We start from the raw sequence: 20,850 nt of genomic DNA, 5'->3' as shown, positions 1-20,850 counted from the left end.
TTGCGAGCTCCTTTGTATTGAGCTAGCTAGTTTAGCTGTAGCATGCTAATAAGCTTCTCTATAGCAAACTAGCAAGCTGTTCTGCATTGAGCTAGCAGGCTCTGCTGTATTGAGCTTGTAAGCTCCGCTGTAGCGCGCTAGTGAGCTTCTCTGTATTGAGTTAGCATGCTCCGCTGTAGCATGCTGAGCTTCTCAGTAGCAAGCTGGAGAGCTGTGCTGTTTTGAGCGTGCAAGCTCCACTGTTCCATGCTAGTGAGCTCCTCTGCATTGAGCTAGCAAGCTCTGCTGTATTAAGATAGCAAGCTCTGCTGTAGCATGCTAGCAAGCTCCTTTGTATTGAGCTTTCAAACTCCTCTGTAGCAAGCTAGCTAATTCTGCTGGATTGAGCTAGCAAGCTCCACTGTAGTGAGCCCATGAGCTTCACTGTCCCCCAAGTGGCTGGACAGCATAGTAACCCTACCAAGTGCCCACTCAACACCATTGTGGGCAAACATAGTTGGGGCATCACCATGCATACTGTGGACAAACCCATTTGGGGCCAACATTTTCTGCCACTTTTAAACTATATGGGCCCCACTTGGCCTTGCTGGCTGGGTACTTTATCCCTCCTGGGACGATTAGCAATCCAAACTGAAACAGAAAGAGAAAGCTGGGGGAGAGTGGAGGACAAGGTGGGTAAAGGAGAGAAGAAAGGACAGGCATGGAACCAATTTCACCACAATTTCCATCCCTTTTGAGATGCTTGTTCATGAAAGACCATTAGAACAACAGATTAGGTAATTACAGACCGAAGGCCAAACCGTAATCTCTGTTTCCTTTTCTTCTCCTCTCCTCTGATGGGAAAGTAAAGATGGCTGCCAGCGTCAAGAGCATGTAAGGTGATATTTTGATGAGGTCCCACAATTCACTTTGAATGAAATATGAAATAAATGCAAAGCACTTTCTCGTGCAATTAATTAATCATGTTGTGAACCATCTGCTCTTTAATACTGTATTCATAAAAGCGGCAATACTAAGCCAGCCTGCTAGAATTTAATGTGTAAGATTTAAGGCAATGTAGTGACCAGTAATTACACCAAACACCACTGAGTCATTCTGAAGTGGCTGAGGGCATAAAGAGGAATTAATACTTGTCTGTGGATTACGAGCACCCCCTCAGACAGTTGGGGAACAGTGCTAATGGCTCTGGATGTGTGTGAGACACCAGCTAGGATTGGGCAGGCGGGTCACACTGTCAAGCACGGAGCAAGTGCACGGAAAAGAGGGGTCAAGGGCAAATAATTTGTGCACTCTCTCTTTTTGAGATGACAAACACGTGCTCCTGCCAGAAGGGAACCATTAAAAATAATTTACACAAGCTTTATGTTGGCTGAGCTTTTTTTGATGCAGTGTTTCCCCTGGCAATTATGACCATGGCGGAGCTCCAGCCATATGGCTCGCCGGGCAGTGGGCCGTGAGGCTGTGGAATACCTGGGTGGTTAATTAAGAGCTGTTGCCAGGGCCATAGGAGGCCGGTCTCAGATATTCCATGCCCCCACTAGCACCACCAAAGCTTCCTGTTAACACTTTCATTTCCCCTTCGAGCGGACCCTCCGCGGTGACCTACTGTTGTCTCTAGTTGCAGTCACTAGAGACAAGAAGAGGCCACCAGTAATTATTTGAAAGGACATTCCCAAGCCGAGGTGGAATATGTGAAACAGAAGTATGTACTATGTTTTGTTGGTGTTTTTCAGCATCCAAATCTGTGCATGTGCGGTTGCACGGGCGCACACAGACTCCAGAGCATTCAGGTCATCATTTCCGCCTTCCTTCTTGAGTGAGCATAATGCTTATTTGGAATGGAGGATAACGTTGCCATATTTTTTCAAAAATACCTCATTCTGCATTCAGACATTTACTGTACTCTGCTCTCAGCCGCCAGACCAATTTGAATAAACTATTCTCACTTGTCACCCAGCACTTGGCTCACTTTGATTGACATGCACATTTTTCAGTTGCCGGAAAAAGAAAGCATGAATTTAAAGCACTGGCGCTTTAAAGAAATTAAAATGTATTGTGATAAAAAGGCACTTCTATAAATCACGTGTTGTAAAAATTCAAAATAAGACCCTAGTGCACTCTTAAACCCCCCCAAAAATGATGATAGGTCAGAGAATACCCAGTCAGCAAAGCCAAGTGGGGCCAATATGGCTTAAAAGTGGGCAGAAAATGTGAGCCCCGAACTGGATTGTCTGCAGTTTCTATGGTGGCCCCAACTGTGTTTGCCCACATTGGCTTAATGGGCACTCAGTGGGTAGGCTCTCTATGCTAGCCAGCTAGCCAGCTGCCTGGGGGACAGCGTAGTGTGCTAGTGATCTGCGCTGTATCGAGCTAGCGAGATCCGCTGTAGCGAGCTAGCGAGCTCTGCTGTATCAAGCTAGAGACATCCGATGTATATAGCTAGCAAGAGCCACTGTAGCGAGCTACATTGCATTGAGCTAGCAAGAACCACTGTATATAGCTAGCGAGATCCGCTGTAGCGAGTTAGCGAACTCCACTGTTGCAAGCTAGTGAGCTCCGTTGTATTGAGCTAGCAACCTCCCTGTGGCTAGCTAGCAAGCTATGCTATAACATGCTAGGGAGCTCAGCCGCATGCTAGTGAGATCCACTGTATCAAGCTAGCGTGCTCAGCTGTTTCGAGCCAGCGAGATCCGCTATACGGAGCTCCACTGTGGGGACTTCCCCTGTATCGAGCTAGCAAGGTCTGCTATAGCATGCTAAGGAGTTCCGCTGTATTGAGCTAGTGAGCTCCATTGTATCGAGGTAGCAAGCTTTGCCGTATAGAGCAAATGAGTTCCACTGTATCAACCTAGTAAGCTCCTCTGTATAGAGCTAGCAAACTCCGCTATAGCATGCTAGGGAGTTCCGCTGTAGCGAGATAGTGAGCTCCAATGTCTCAAGCTAACGAGCTCTGCTATAGCGAGCTAGCTTGGCATTACTGGCTATGTACTTTCTTTGAAAATTCAAAAATATAGAATCACATTTTGTCAGTACTGGCAGTAAAAAGTATAATGAACGCCTTTTATTGACGCATCCATTTTAGTTTAAGGTTACACAACATGTTTTGATTCTCTCTCTGTCTCTTGCCTTTGTCTTGTTGTTGTTATTTATATTGCCATAACTTAGAGCTTTGACCTTGGCGTAAATCTCTACCAGTCTCCTGTCTAAACATATTGATATTCATAAAAGCACTATCTCTCTATTAATCTGCTAAATGGAGATCTAATACAGTATAATGATGCAATAATGAGGAATTTTCTCTTGTTAAAATGTCATTTATATAATGAATAAAAGATGATGGGTTCAGCTGCCTCTGCTTTGTTCTCAATCAGTTTTTTTTTCCCAATCTGGCCTGAACGCTAACAATGGCGTCATTGGCAGACATTGTCCGAATAATCAGCCAAAATTGCTTCATGTTTCCGCCGTATAAACAATCATTAGGATGTTGTTTTGTTCATTCGCCTCGCCTCAGCCTTTCATTTGTGAACAGTAGCTGCAACGAAAACACTGACAGCTTCTAATTTAAATCTGTGATAGTTCAAAATGTCCTGATTGTGACAGCATAGCAAAGCAAATATGTTTGTGTCTGTGTGTCAATGTGTTTGTCCCCCCAATATGTATATACGAATGCATTGAAGTGTGTGTTAGGAACCCCCTGCTGACTCTCCATCTCATCTCCATATTCTTTTATGGGAAATGTAAATGGATACATGATTATCTTTACACAACCGATGCAGGAAAGGGGATCCGACCCTTCACTGTGACTAAAGAAGAGAGGGAAATGTTATGGTACACATTATAAATGATTTATGGGCGCAGAATATAGCCTCTTTTCCTCGATAACCTCTCCTGTGTGCTTTACGTGCTCTCTTTTCAACGGAGATTCACCAAGGTCCCCAGTGGTGATGCGTTCACTGCCTGTACCGCTCTAAACAATAAACAGCATTATCTGTCTGCCTGTCTGGTGTCTGTTTTCAGCCGTTTACACTCACCCAGTATTTTATGATAATAAATCCCAGCGAGTGAAGGAGGGGCCACCTACTTGATGCTGAATAATTGGTCATTTCAGTTGCAGGCTCCCCTGCTTCACATTATAGTGATAATGAAGGCCTGCTGAATATGGTGATCAGTGCGAGTGTATGTCGAATATGTGTGCATCTGTCATCAGCATGCGTCTGAGTGTGTGTTGCAGAGGTGTCTCCTGAGTCAGGGATTATTGCTGATAGATTATTTCTTCAGCCCCTCGTTATCACTGGATCAAACAGACATGTGACCTGCACTTCATCACTCTATTCATCCTCCTCTTAAACCGAGCTCTGGAGACCGGCAGGGAACGGCCCGCCGGATCTTAATATATGGAGCTGAGTCGAGACCGGGGGGAGTAATACTGCTGCACTGGGACCTTTTTGCATAATTATAAACTCTTGCTGGATAGTAAATTTTATCAGCCTTATGAATTTAGCTACTGAATTACTCTAAAGCTCTGATTATGAATCCATTTTGGGTAATTTGAGTGTTTGTCGCAGAGTAAAACCGCTGGATGTTTTAGATCAGGGGTCCCCAAACTGCGGCCTACGGGCCGGATCAGGCCCACCTTCACATTTGGCCCATTCCACCACATACTATCATAAACGCAGATCGAAACCCACATAGAACGCGACTTTTTGTTCCACCCTTCTGCAGTCTGAACTATGATAGGAGAGCAAAGCTTTATGTTAACTTTTTCAACTGTTTCGGCAGTTACTAAGGCTGTATGGGCTATTCTTGGGTTTAGTTTATATTTTAGCCACGGGCAAGCAGTCTTGGCTAATTTAGACTTTTTTTGTATGTTTTTTTAGGCTAATTTGGAGTTTAGCTAATATTTTTTTTATTTGTATTTCTATTTTATTTTTTTATTCTTACACTATTTTAATTTTATTCCTTAGAAAAGTATGAATGACGCACTGATTAGTGAGCACTTTTAAATTTCGTTGTACATGTGACAATGACTAAATAAATCTATTCTATTCTATGCAAGCTGTTTTGGCTAATTTAGGTCTTTTTAAGTTTTTTAGGCTAATTTGGCATTTTGCTGATATTTAGCTAGCTATTAGCTTCAGTGTTTTCAGTTTTTTGGCAACCATAGCTCGTCAGCTTTCTTGGCTGTTTAGCTTTTAAAATATTCAGCTCTTTTTATGCTAGCTTCTTCCACTGTTTTGGGAGTTACTAAGGATTTCTAGGCTATTTTGGGTTTAGCTAACATTTTAGCAACATGTTAGCTGTGTTGGCTAATTTAGAATTTTTTATTTTTATTTATTTTTTTAGGCTAATTTGTCATTTAGCTTGTATTTCAGCTCAATGCTAGTTGTTTTGGATAATATAGACTTTTTCTTCGTTTTTTAGACTATTTTGGAGTTCAGCTAATATTTCAGCTACATGCTCATGCTAATTTAGAATTTTTTAGGGTAATTTGGCATTTTGTTGAAATTTTAATTAGCTATCAATTTCAGCATTTTCAGCTATTAGCTTCAGCCTTTTTAGTTATGAATTTCAGCATCTTCAGCTAATAGCACTAGCGCCTTCAGCGGCCACATTCAGCTTACGACATTCACGCTAGCATTATCGCAGGAAATGCTATGTATCTAGTTTTTAAAATGTTATGGTTTGATTTTTTTTCTTTAAAGATTACAGAAATTAATTATTGAAAATGTGGCTATGTGTGTCTTTCTGGAAAACCATAAATGTTTACATTTAGGCGGTGATTGTTACACTTTTTCTGTTAGCCTACAAACCAACCAGGCCCCACATCAGAGAAGAAAACAGTTATGGGGCCCTCACAAGAAAAAGTTTTGGGACCCCTTCTTTAGATGAAACATCCATTTGAAATGTCTTTTTCATCCCTCCCATGCTACTCTGGCCTTTACCGTCCACTCTCATGTTCCAAGCTCCGTTAATATGTGATACTGTCGTCATGTGTCCTCATTACTACTTGAAGGACAGGCCCTTTGATGCTCATTAGCTGGCGCGCCATGTCAGCAGTACATCCTAGTCATAGTAAGGCAGTGGGAGATGCAGTTATGAAAGACTGCAATGTCAGCCAACCTGTGTATACCATGACAGTGGTGACACCCAGCCAGTCCCGCTTTTGTCAAGGGCCCCTAACGAGGTCATCACTGTCCCCGAGACAGAGGTCACACTTACATTTGACCCCCGTCCCTCCCCACGCTGTAATGTCAACAGCTCTCCCCATCACCTGCCCCGCTGCGTCCCCCCTTCACCGCTCTCCTTCACTGGCTGGTGGCACACCGAGCTGTCACACAAGTGGGCAGCGTGTGTGGAAATCAAGGTGAGCTGATGTCTTTTAATGAGACAGACGTAGAGCCCCGCTAATGTCCCCGCCATCGTTAGGCAGGACCCAGCTGCAGCCTGTCAGCCTCCTTGTTAAGCTCAGCCCTGGTGGGACGACCAGGAAGGGCGACCCGGCTGTCGCTCTGTCTGCTCGCCCGTCTTTCTGTCTTCCTCTCAGTTGGTCAGTATCTATCCAGTCCCCTCGGTGGACCTCAGTCTCCTGAGTGGAAAGGGAACTGCATTAGCCGTATGGCATTGTGCAGAAGGTCTGGCCTGCTCTCTCTCTTCTGTTCTCCATGGATCCTGGGAGGCGGCTGGTTAATGATTCTCCAGCAGGGCTTTGGTGTGCTCCCCGGCATTTTGTTTCCTTATTAGAATGCAGTGCCGGCCTTTGTCAACAGCGATGTCAGCCGCTGTAAGGACAAAGCATTGTTACCAGGAGCATAATTAAATCTGTTTCCTGTGAATCTGCCACCTGTGTTGACCAGGTAGTCACAGATTCTGCTTTTTTTTCTTTACCTCCCACTCAGGTTTGATTTTATTTATTCACTCCCTGCTTCTGTGTTTATTTTCAGAATACTCTGACAGGAAGGAGAAAATTTTGTATTTTTATGAGGATAATGCAGACAGTAGACATAACAAATAAGAAAGTTTTATTCAAGCTCACTTTTTATTTCTCCTTTACGAACTGGAATTTCAAATCAAGTTTTCCCCCCTAAAAAAGGAAAAAAATTAAAAATGTGTTTTTTTAATGCATTGTAATTGCCAAAGTCTGCATTTTTTTCATTTGTATTTCCATATTTTTAATCACAACTTTTTTTTCTTTTCATTTGATGTAACGCCGGTATCACAAACTACTGTTATCTGTCTCATCAAATACCCCATGACATGTAAGAGCTGACTAACCAGACTATTAAAAAGCAGCTGAAGTCCACGGGATGCGCACTGGTCAGAAATTAATTGGCCCCATGGATGTTTGAAAGTGCAAAGAAAACAACTCCATGAAGTGAATCAGGATCTCTCACATAAAATATGTCAATTTTCCCAGCTCATGCCATTCGAGCAATAATGACCCTGTGGTGCCGTGGAGTGGTGTGACAACACAAATGACACTACACCGTGTGCTAATGACATGGGATGTAGTCGCTGGGTAAACATGGCAATTAAACAACAGTCTCAGGCTGAGCAGGGCACACACAGAACCTTCATAGACCCCATTGTGTCTTTGTCTTGTGCTCTCTCTCTGTTTCTGTCTCTCTGCCTCTCTGCAAGACATTTGCATGCTGGAGGCATAATTGGCTGGTCTCCTGGCGGCAGTGGCAGTATTCCTAGAACGAGGACATCTCAATGCACCTCACACGTCCTCACTGTCACAAGGCTCGCAGCTGAAAGCCTTCCTGACACAAACACTGCAACACAGAACGCTCCCACAATGGCAGCCATGTCTGCTCCCACTCAAACTACACCTCGTGACAAGAAGGAGCTGAACTAAGCACATTTCTCTTCCCCCCTTGCAGTTTCCAAAGTTCGGGATTACCGTCAGCATGCAGGAGCTCGCCTGGAGAAGTTTTTTGCTCTCCGAGAAAGCTCTGTGAGAGAGTTTGGAAGGTGTAGCGTCGTGTAGCAGTTTGAGGAAACTCATGTTGAGTTTAGGTGTGTTGGCACATTTGAGCATGTGCTGTTATAAGTGGCACCAGCTCTTTGGTTGCTGGACGGGGATCTTGTCATGTGACATGAGTGTTTTACGATGTGTCCAATACACAAAAGAAAAATGGAGATTAGTGAGGAATTCTTAATGAAAAGCAGCATTTAATCTATTTTAATTGGTTTGGTGCTGAGATTTTAAAATAAAATATAATGAATACATGAGTTTCATAGTCATTTGCAGTTGTTAAACATTTATGATATCAATGTTAAGTTGAAATGGAATGGTGTTAATATAGAAAGAGTTAATGAATTTAGATTGTTGGGGATTATTGTTGATGAAAATTTAAAATGGAAGCTGCTTATTTATAAAAAAAAGTAAAAATCTTGCAATTTTCAACAAAGTTGAGTATTTGTTAAATTACAAAGCTAAGCATATTTTTAATTTCTTCTTGATTTTAATATATTTTTCTTTTTTTTTTATTTGGGGTAATTCTTATGAATGAAACCTAGAACCTTTGATAATTTTACATAAAAAAATCATTACAGATGACTCCTTACAATGAGCTCACCTCCAAACTATTTTTGAAGTGAAGAATACTCAAATTTAAAGATTTATGATCTTTGCAGACACTGCAGTTTATGACCAAAAATGTCATGTTGCCATGTGGTTTACAAAATCTTTTTGTTTGAAATGAAGGAAATAGATATAGAAAGTCTGACTGTAGAGCAGGCGTCCCCAAACGTTTTCTTGTGAGGGCCACATAACTGTTTTCTTCTCTGATGTGGGGGCGGGTTGGATTTTCATTTTGTGTTTGTTTTGATTATACCCACTAGTTTAGTCATCCATTTGTATCATATGAAATATTTAAGAATAAAAAATAAGAATAAAAAGAATGGCTTAGGCATTTATAAGACTTGGTCTTCATCCTACTCCTGTTCTTTAAATAGATTGTATGAATTTTACATTCTAACTGAAGAAAACAAATAAAAAAATATTCATCAGAGACTTACATTTTATATATTGATCAATCAGGAACATTTCCAAAACTATTTCATCAAAAAAAATATATCAACCTCATTCTTATGGTAGGGGCATACATTCCACCTTCCTCCTCTCCATAAGTCAAAAGTTATATTTTCTTCCCATTACCATGGCAACAAATTATTAAATTAGTTTGATTTCTTAATAGCAAGATTCAATAAATATAACCTTAAAAAGATTTTGATCTCAAGGAAAAAAATTGGAGTTTGATTTTGTTTTTGCTTTAGATTCTTCATTCTAGTTCTCTATTTGTTTACTTACTATATTTTATTTTATTCTTGACCATCTTGAATAAACCCAGATGGGTTTATATAACACACCATCACGTTATTTTGCTTTTTGTATTTTTATGTCCCTTTTACCTGTGTAAATAAATAAATCAAATCAAATCAAAAAATGTACCCCTCAGTCATGTTTTCTTCCCAAAGGGAAAAAAAAACTGTCCTTGCCAGGATTTGTACTACTATGTCACAATTCTGACAATGCAATTGGAGTTTGGCTGTCCCTTTGGGTGTTGATGAAGAAATAAAGTTTTTAGGTGACTGAATGAGCGGCTGCCAATGAATGGCATTCTCTTTTGGCATGACACTCCCCATCAAACCACAGCATACTCTTGTGAACAAACAGTCTGTCTAAAACTGTAAATGGGCTCAGTCAAAATGGGTGCTTGAGCCCAGTCAAGGCTTAAATCATCTTTCTGTTGAGCTCAAAAGAGAAGCGTTGAAGCCAGAAAATAGAAGAGTCGGGCTGATGGAATCTGGCGCAAACACATTCCCACCTTTCCAATCTTATTTTCGTCTCTTGCCTTCTGCCTGGTTTCTTTGCAGGGGCTTAGTGTACTTTTTGTGTCCCAGTGCGTACAAAGTCTATCAGAATGCATTTGTTTCAGGGAGCCCCATTTACTTTCAAAGGGTTAAACAGACCATTCACCAGCCTGTCAACATTCCCCGAGTCGCCTCATGGAAAAGTCTGCTCGAGTTTTGTTCCTGATCAACACTTGTGTCTCCTCAGTCCGTTGTCGCTCGCGTCGTGTAATATCCATGACAATCATGTTGAGCTTTTCAGGGGGCTCTGTATCACCCATTTTGTGGGGCCACTTTCAGGCCATAAAGGGGTTTATTTGTGTGGATTTGAAAGAGTCATGTGAAGTGCCCTCAGGCTGGAATCCTCTTCAGCAGGTCACCGCTGTCTCAAAAGGCTTCACTCACACAGCGGACATCAATCCTGCCCTCTAGTTCCTAAAAAAGCCAGATCATCGGCAGTGCTGCAAGAAATCCGGCAGTCCTCTGATGGATGCATTACAAACGGAAGAGGAGGACTGAGGGGTAAGACCACGACAGAAAATGAAGTGGAACAGAATGAATGAATACTTGGCTTCGATTCCAAGGATCAGGATAGTATTTGGATGGAACACTTGTGCCTCCACGGACCAGTCCATTGAGTGTTGGACCATCAAAGCGCATCCGGGGTGTAGCCTGATGACGTAGCTGTGCATCCAAACAATGGCCCAATCCGAATTCTTCCTTTCTCCCTTCCCCTTCATTTAGCCCTCCAAACGGAGAGTTATGACAAAATAGTGTCTCATATTTTGGATGTCGCTTCTGTTCAATGACAGCTTCCAGCACTTGAATATACATAACAACAACGGTTTTATAACTTTAAAAAGGTCAAGCTACAACAAAAAGTCATTACTTATATTTAGGTGTAATTGTCTGTGCTTCAGAGTGCAACCACGTTAAGAAAAACACTTCTCCTCCGCGTCACGTTGACCCGTGGTTTACCCTCGCGATGGTGGACTTCATACATTTCCTGGACACGACTTGCACTTAAACTGCCCCTTCAAATGGAGGGGAAGGGAGAAGGGAAGAATTCGGATTGGGCCAGTGTGACTACGGCGAAAGAGAAGCTGCATCAGCTGCCTCAGAAACTGTTTGAAACGGAAAAAGACAACCACGGAGGATCATTTTAATCAGGGCAGGTCTTTATTATTGACGAAGACGAAAAGAGGACAAAACTTTCGGTTTGGATCTCAATCTGGGAAAAGTGCAGGTCGGGTGCTTGCTGTTGTCTTAAAACCTTTCCGCCAATCAATGGGTCACTCCATGTGACGACAGAAGCTCCGCCCTCACTGGTCAATTCCATTTGTTTATGGATCTACGACAGACCGGATACCAGAAATGGTACCAGTCGGTCCTGCTTAATGGGTCCATTTTGTAATGGAAGTGCTCTAAAGTCCAGTCCGGTCCGGTCCACTCAGAGGAAACGAGGCATTGGGACAGGGGTGGGCAAACTTTTTGGGTCGTGGGCCACAAAAGGTTCTAAAATTTGAAAGAAGGGCCGGACCAGAAGTTGATACACAGAGCATTTGGGTCATCCACTTCATACGAGAAACAGATGAAACTGAATCTGGACAAAACCATGTTTAAACTTTGATTTAAAATGTTTATTTAAAAAACAGAACATTTCAGTGTTCTTATTTCAAAATAATGTACTTTTTTCACATTTTAGAGCCAATTTCATCAATGGATTGATTCCCTCAGGGAAAAATGCAAACTTTGTGAAATGCTGCGTTCATGTGGGGTTGGAATGATCACAAAAATCACTTTGAAAACAGACATGAAAGTTAAAAAAACAACAATACTGTAACTGTCTGCACCTAAACAAATTTTAATCTATGGGGAGACACCAGAAAACAAAACATTAATAAGGATTATCATTTTATTTCAGTTTGGCGGGTCAGATTTAGAAAGTTTGAGGTCACATGGCCGTAGTTTGCCCATCCTTGCTGTCCGCTCATCAACACAACACTTTGCAAATTTCAATCTCTCCCTCAGATCCACCTGAGGTGTGTGACATACATGAACCACGCAGCAGCCAAAAGCACTGACAGCTGGAGCGTGAGAAGAACAAGAGGTTCCAACGGCATATATCTGTTTTCACGGACCATATGGAAATTCTGTTGTGTGCGGCGGAGATGTTAGATGGCAGTGACCCCAACGATAGTGTGCGGATGTTGAATGGTAAACACTGTTGAGCGGGGCGTCACCCTGACCCCGAGCATATGGGTCTTCATTCTGAGGGAAGGTTTTCACAAACACAGCCATGCTGCCAGCAGGCCCTGGGGACTTTGATTTGTTAATGAATTGCTCTATTGACTTGCATCTTTGCTTGCATCATTAGAGGACACCAACAACACCACCACCCCCACCTCCTCATCCTACTCCTACTCCTTCCCCCCCAAAAAAAGCCCCAGACGTCTTTTTATTCTACTCTTGATTTTATGCACAGGAAGAAAAAAAATGTGGGTAAAAGTAGGCGGGGTGGGGTGGGGGGGGGGGGGCATTACAGAAAGCTATTGTATGTTTGACTTAAATCTTCAGGCTTGTCATCTGTTTCCCCCCTCCAGCACCGCCACCACTTCTGTGGCCCCCATTCTTTAGTCTAGCTAATTTGTATTGTGGCAATTTAAGACAACTCTCCAGTGCTCACTGATGCAAGAGAACAAATCTAATGTCCCACTCCCCGCCTCTCTGTCCAACCAACCCCCCCATTTCAGGCAAGGCGAGGCCCAGGGCTGGCCTCTAAATCTATTTCCCAGTCCCTCCCCTGCCCTCATTACCATGTGGAGACAATAATGGTTTTGTCAGGACGATACCTGCTTTACAAGTAGCAGATTATTGTGTCCCGCCAGTGTTAACACAACAAGTACAAGCCCCTCTGTCTGTGGCCATTCCACCGGCTGTCAGCACTCATCCATAATGGCAGTGTCACACCATAACACACTGCACACAAAGACGTGTGACCCTCCAGCTACATGCACAAAGACATACGGGCTCTAGAAGAGTTTCGCAGCATATGGCTCCAGCATTATGACCCTCGGTTTTTTCCACTGAGCCAAAAAGTTTCACCCTGTGTCCAGAAAATGTGTTGCCCCTGGCTGGTAGGCCACACAGTACCAAGGTTGTGCACCAATTACACCACATTTACCAAGACTGCCATCTGGGTGCCAAATGGGCAATTCAGTTTGGACAATCTGGACTGATAGATGTCCAGCCCAGCAAGTGTATTACACGCCACATTTTTGTGAGGGTATCTGCACCCTGCTATACGTGATTTGGAGTACAATCTTATGCAGCAAAGGAAACAATCTAATCTCGCTGAACTTCCAGTGACACCAGAGACACGGGCAACTTTCAGAGATTTCTGCTTTATTCCAAAAAGTAACACAATGGAGACTGTGTGTTTTACAAAAGCGCTGGGTTTTTATCAAACCACCAGTGTGCATTTTTCAGAAGCTTTATTGATATTTCTCCAGCTTACACAGTCATACTACAACACCAAAGGAAGCGTTGAAGACTTTGACAGCCTTTCATCAGTGCTGCCGACATCACAGGACGGATAATACAAGACTGAAAAGGAAAATGCTAATATTCACTTGAAAAACAGTGAATTTTGCTTTTCATCACAGCTTTTCAACAGCAAATTCTCCCAAATCTTTGTGAGTAATTGTAAAAAAAATACTGTTGATGTGTCTCTTTGTTAAAATAGTCCATGTCAGCAGGGGTGAAGAAATAAACCTATTAAACTCATGAACGTGGGCTGGACAACGGAACTTCCTCTGACTGTATTTGTGAGGAGTTACAGTAGGTCAGTTGGAGGGGCTTCCTGCCCTCCCCAGACTGGTGGATGCCTGCTGTGTGGGTACAACATGGTAGACCTGCTCCATTGTCCAGGAAAAGGATGTGCTTTGGTGTTTTCTCAGCTCCAGCTTTGTATGACGCACAAATCCGACCAACCAGATACACAGAGTCGGGGTGGAGTATTCTGACATGATGACATTGCTTCCAGAAATAACTCGTTTCTATTTAAAGAAAATAAAAAGTGAAATATTTGGCAAATATTCATATTTGATTTGTGTTTAAACACTAAAAATTACTTTAAATATTGAATTTAAAAGTAGGCTATATAATTGATTCATTAAGTTTAGTTAAAACAAACACCATTTATGCTGAAGTATGGCAGATAATAAAAGAGGATATGCTGTTTTAGCACCTTGTGTCATCTCAATTCTTGTGCTTAATAAGAATTACCTTCACCTTAAAGATGCATCAGACTTACCAAGCTTTAAAAAAGTTAAAGCAGACACAACAAAGTGAGGAAAAATAAAATATCCTCAGGTTTTTGGGACTGAACGTTCTTTAAAAATCTGTCCAGTTTCCCAAAACATGAATGAAAATTACTATCACAAAAAGGCTTTTTTTCAGTTTCTGAAAGGAACTGACTTTGTATTTTGTATCCACTGTCATCAGATTGAGTAGCTTGAGATGCAGTGATTAGAAAACAAAGTCATCCAGAGTTGACCTATCAAAGCTGACATGCACATCCATCGGCCTTGCTTCATCTGCCACAGTTGGCTGGTTTGCTGCTTCCTTTCTGGTGCGAATATTACCATAATTTACACAAAATCATCTGCAGCCTCATGCATGTAAACAAACTACTTTGTGATTAGGTCTAAATATCCAACATAAATGTTTCCAACACAACTGGAACCATGGCCGTGCCAGATGGTTAATTTCTGTGTTAACCTAAAACTAGAACCAGCTCAAACATAGGCAGACACTGGTCTTTTTTTGTCCCGTGAAATATTAGAATGCCATTATTATTAGTCATTGCTGGTGTTCCAGTTGTGTCGAACTTGCTACTTTTGTACTTAAAAAGTAGCTAAAAAAAGAATGAATACATGGTTAGTTATGTTACGTGGGGTGGTATTACCTATAAAGTCCCACTCTGATCATCTTTGAGCTATTGTGAAAGCGTCTCTAGTAGTCTTTTAGTTATGATTGTGGCTTGTTTAGCCAAAATCTAAAAACCTTTGTATTTTATCGGACAAAGTTTTTTGCAGAGAAGTCATTGGAAAGCTAATAAGAGACTACCGTATTTATGTATTTATTCATTTATTTTCCAATTTACTACTTGGTAAATGAGGTTTTTTCTTCTTAAGCTAGGTTCACACTGAAGGCGGAAGCGCCGCGGACTACAATTCGCACCAGATGCACATTTTTCCGGGGCGGTCGACGGGCGCTTCTGCTAGAGTTTTTTTGTTTTGTTTTTGCCATAATGGGTAAATTAATAACCTAAAGTATCCCATGTTAGAAGAGGTGCGTTCTTTTGTTGTTTTTTTACACCCAAAACTCGAGTCTTAAGGAGTTAAATCACTCAGCTAGCATTTAGCTTAGCACAGTTAGCAGCTGCTGTGTAGCCGCCTGTCGGCAGCACAAAGAGTTTAACATTAAAAAGAAACAGAAACTGTCTTTTTTTGTGGAAATGCCTTTATTGGTTGTTGTTTACTTCAGACAAACCAGTAGAGACACTTCAGTTTAAAGTGTTTTTAAAGGACTTTTTGATCCTGGAAGTCTAAATCTGTGATCATATCGCTAGCTTGACTTATTTGTTTTTGTTAGCCTTCTGCTTGAGCTGTTGCCGTATTCTGCTACATTTTACGGCAACAACATGTGATCTGTTTATGACATGCAGACTTCTAGTGGAGTATTTATCCAGAATAATAAGATTAAAATGTAATGCGATGATTATAATAAAAATAAATGAAATATCCGAAACTGATCGGGGGGCAAAATCCGATATCATTCGAGTCATCAACCACATGATCAGGTAGTTGAGATGCACACTATCACTTCCTCTTTCAGTTGGCTTCTGAGCCTCACCTCATGTGCAAGTGAAGCAAGACTCTGTTTTCAGATGCACTGGGGCTTGTTTAGTCTGCGCCATTGTCAGGGTGAATTCTCACACCTTCCCAAAAGAGTGGACTACTCCCCACGTCTAAAAATATTGACAGCATGAGAAACAAAATAACCGTTTGGACAACTTGCAGGAGCAGCCATGGGAGTTTGAATGCGGAGACAACATTCAGTAATCAGCTGTGCAGACTGATACAGATAGACAGAGCTCAGCTCCCCAACAGCGCCAATCACTTCTGGAGCTGTATTAGAAACAGTTGGGTTTCATTTCACATGCTGCTGTGCTCAGAGGAATCTCAATATTTATCCAGTTTGTCTGGCCGTGGCACCTGCTGAGGGAGACATTAGTCATTTGTAAGTATTAACTTGGGCATCCCCTCCTTCCCTCATCTTCTGTCTTTCCTTCTCCTCGTCTTCCTCCCACTTCTGCACTCTAACTCCCTCCCTCTGTGAGTACACTGTCAGTCATGTTGTAGCCTTTTAAATGTCATCCACTAACTGCGGAGAGCAGTCGCCCCACTTGACAGTTTTATTGGGAGACGTTGTGATGACGGTGATGAGAGAGAGAAAGAAAAGCAGAGATAGAAGTGAGGAGAGGCATCGCCGAGTCAAATCAAATTAGAATAATCAGAGTGATGTGATTAATAGGAGTGCCATTGTGGGGTAATCATGCACAGCGATCATCACTGCGGTGGACTTCAAATTAGCGTGCCCTGCAGTGAGGCTTTGATCTGGCGAGCATCAAATAAAGCCGGGCGTCAAGCTGTCACTTACTTAAAGTACACCTTCGCCTTGACGTTTCCTTTTTTCTTGCATTTTTTTGGCAAAACTAAAAATAGAAATTCAAGTGACAAAAGGTAGAGGTTCTGTCGACAAATGATCATGACTGCTCTGTGTGGCACCTGCTACTGTGAGCATCTTAAGTTGAATTCCTTCAGGTGGGCTTAAAATCCTCTGCATAGATGTTGGAACAAGAAACAAAGCTTTGGAAAAAAGACATCAAAGTGACATTAGCCCGAGTGACTTTTTCTCAGGTGTACACCTGTCAAACCCAGTTCAGCTAAAAAATCCTCCGGTGGAAGTCACAGAAAAATCATTTGTCTTTTATGAATGTGCAGCATTACATCTCCATCTATGTCTTTGATTTAATTAACGAGAGGTTGCAAAGAATTAGAAAAGTTACTGCAACCTCGACTGATGATAAAGGTGAGCAAAAGACTTCAAAAAATGAAAAAGACATTTACGGAGTGTCTTGGAAATTGTAGTTGAAGTATCTTAAAGCTCAAGTGTCATGGAGACTGCGCTCCGTCTTCGAAAGAAGTGCTTGCCTTTGCTCCCACTACAGGAATACTGACATTTTCATTAAAAGGTCACCAATCTTTTCATGTATTCACCTCAGCTTTTAATGTGAGTAGAAAGGTGAGCAAAAGAATGAAGAGGAACGAGTGAGAGGAAAAGAGAGACAGGAGACGGGATTTAGACACGAGCCGAGGTGAAGCTGGTCTCTAAGAGATACAAGATCAAAAAGAGAAAAAGACCAAAGCGATCAGCTCTCAGACCAAGGTCAAAGCCATGAGGTACATATTCTAAGCTCTTATCTTATACAGATGCAGAGCTTTAAATAACTGTGGAGGGCATGGTGTAGCTGCCTTCTTTTTCCTTGACATGGGTTCTGTTTGTTGTGTAATGTTCTGGTGTCCTTGCTTTATAGATGTTCACACCATCATAAAAACAGTGGAAGTCATCCTACCAAAGAACCTGCAAATTTGCTTACTTAAAGGTTGTTTCCAGGGGTGAAAGTAGATTTTTTTTTTTACTATAAGTCCCCCCACCGTATAATGTCTTTGGCATGTCGTGGTCCTGAAGGACAGATACACGGAATACTAAACACCTGGTTCAGGATCCTTCTTAGTCACCACTCGAACCCCTTGGAGTACCCAACTTATCATCTTCCGACCCGCTGGCTGTTTGGAAAATCAAGGGTCCGCAACCCTCAGGACGCAGTACCAGACCCAGCACCGGACACAAACCTGACCCGGACGCAGAACCAGACCCAGCAGCAGACGCGAACCCAGCACCGGACACAAACCTGGCCCGGACGCAGCACTAGACCCAGCACTGGACGCAAACCTGCCCTGGACATGGCACTGGACTGGCGAATGCAAACCAGGCCCGAATGCAGTACCCGATCCAGCACCGGATGCAAACCCAGCACCGGATGCAAATCTGGCCTGGACGCAGAAAAACACCCAGCAGCGGACACGAACCCAGCACCGGACGCAAACCTTGCCTGGACCAAAAATCAAGGGTCCGCAGCCCTCGGGACACGGTACCAGACCCAGCACCGGAAGCAAACCAGGTCTGGACACAGCACCGGATGCGAACTGGTACCAGACGCGCTACCGGACGTGATCTGGAACCTGGTTAGGATACCGGTGTGCACCATATCCTGGCACTGGACTGGTTCCGGCTCGCAGCCCAGAGGTTAGGGACCCGTGACTTAATGGGAACAACTAGCACGTCAAAAATCAATGAATCGGGGACACTCAAAGCATCAACATGTGACGACCCGGGAACGGGAGCGGAGACTGGAGAGAGATCCAGAGCATTCAACCAACTGGCCGATGCGCCACTAAAAACAATGCAAACATCCTAACAAAGCGCTGCATGCTCACAGCTTTAGAGTCAAATTTTATTTTTGTCTTTCATAAGAGCGACCGCGACTTCTGACGTGTGTTATGCACCGAAAACCAGCCGCACAGATGATCTCTATTCCGCCTCCAATCCTTTTACTGGAACGCCGCTCCGGACTGCTTCGGCTCACTTTCACCCCTGGTTGTTTTTTTAGACTTACTTAAAAACTGCTTAAGGGCAAGCCAGACTGCAATAAAGCTCCGTGTTTAAATAAGTAAAACGATTCCGCATTAGTATTTGAAGATATCCATTACGAAGCTGATCATTTGAAATGAATACCAAAAGAAAAGGCAAGCTTTTAGTTCACTAATTTACTATGTCGACCACATGAAGTTAAAAGATGCCCTCATTTAGCTGTTTAAATGAGGATGTAGAATTTTTTTCTTTCCTCTGAAAAAGGATTAAAATAATTTGCTGAGAATAATCATTTAAAAAGCAATAAGGACCCAGAGTGTCTCTATTAAGCATAAAATAATTTCAAATCAGAATTAAACAGCTTATGGCTGTCTTTCATTTCTTTCAGGAAATTGTCCGCACCCCTTTTTTTTTCTTTTCCCCCGTGGTAGATGGGGTAATTTTCTTTGGAGGCTGCTGGAATAAGTGCCATGTGGCCGTGTGTTCAGCAGGGAAAGTACATGAAAGTCTCCTGTTTTACACAGTGGATCTCATTCTCCATGCTGTCCTTATTTCTGTCTGTCTATCTAGAGACTAGTGCTAAAGCTCCTTAGTCTAACAGTGTTAGACGAGTAAAAGAGGCCTCGTAACTGCGGCTCAGTGCGATTCGCTAGAATAAATCCAGGTCTAATCTTTTATGCTTTACCTGTCAGAACCTTTCAGTCAGTGTGCCCCTGCATTCCTTTACACGTTGTCAAAATGTCAGAATCGCTGAAATGGGTTAATTTCAGCACCTGTCAGTTGATGGGCTCTCCAAAATGAAGCCGTGCAAAAGGAAAAAACGGCCTGGGAATGTTTCCGTGCAGAGACAGCGGGGAGTGAAGGAAGAAGGGGGTAAGCGGCCCTCACTGTGTGACGTCAATGTGGTGGCATGGTTGAAAGCCGAGGGCCCGCTTGGCCCTGACAGCTGCGTTTGCCCACAGTAATGCACCCTGCTGGCCGGGGCCAAGGCCTCTCTCCTGCTGTCAGCACACCGATCGGCTTTCATGGATCATCTCTTATCTGCCGAATCTGTCATTGCAGAGGAAGGTTCCTTTTGGGGGGCTTTAACCCATGCTGCCATGGTTCACAGGCTCCAAGCCCCCTCACGGATGCTTTGCTCCCTCTTTTTACTGGCTCACAGTCTCTCTCTGTCTTTATCACTCTCTGTCTTTCCATTTTTGTCTCTCCGGTGTTTGTTTACAAGTGAGAGCCAACCTGAGAGGGCGGCGTATGAAGCTGGGGGGCGTGGGGGGACTGGCTGAAGTGTTGTGGAGGAGGAGAGTGGTCTGGCAGGGAAGAGGCTTTTGTTTGTTTGGACAGATGCACAGGCCCATCTCTGAACTTCTGTCAGTGATCAAAGGAGCCGATGATGTAGAACAGATTCATGGGCCATGTCTTATCAGCCCCCGCTCCGGTCCTCATCCATCATCCTGAGCCCTCGTCCATCTCATTCCGATGACGGCACCCTAAACAAGGTGCATTAATCACTGCCGCTCCCCTCTTTGGCCAGGTGGCCTTATGCCCTCCAGACGTCCATAGAGGCACGGGGGCTGAGGATGTACCTATCAAGCCATCCGCCCCCCGAATGGTAGCTTTGCTCACAGATGCTGCTACTTTTTTCTTCACTAGCTTCTGTTGCTCTCAGCAGACCCGCAAACTTCTCCCTGAAAATGATCTGAGTTAACAGGTCAACAAGTAGACAGTAAACAGACACGCTGGCAAGTAAAAACTCAGTCACACTTTCAATGATTTCAGCAATCTTGGTATCAAAACGTTCAGTTTGTTCAGGACATTACTGCTTTTAATTCTGGTATTCATATATGAACTTTTCAGTTTTTGAAATATTGAGGAAAATATGCCCAATAGGAAATGAATGAGAATGTTAGATTCGATTAGATTAGCAACGAGCTTTTAAATATATTCATGGTCTATGTTTTAATCTTTTATAGTAATTAAAAAAAATTGAGTTTAGCTAATATTTTAGAAACATGCTAACATTTTCGGCTAATTTGTTATCTACTGTGGTGTTTTAGGCTAATTTGGAGTTTAGCTTCTAATTTAGCAACATGCTAAAACTTTTGGCTAATTTAGTTTACTGAATTTTAGGGTATTTGCGGTTTAACTAGTAGTTAAGCAATGTGCTAGCATTTTTGGCTAAAGTGGCATCTACTGAGTTTTTTTTTTTTTTTT

This window comes from Oryzias melastigma, linkage group LG3 (assembly GCF_002922805.2).
Source record: "Oryzias melastigma strain HK-1 linkage group LG3, ASM292280v2, whole genome shotgun sequence".
Classification (NCBI taxonomy): domain Eukaryota; kingdom Metazoa; phylum Chordata; class Actinopteri; order Beloniformes; family Adrianichthyidae; genus Oryzias; species Oryzias melastigma.
The sequence above is the reverse complement of the archived record's forward strand: the minus strand, read 5'-3'. Positions refer to the sequence as shown.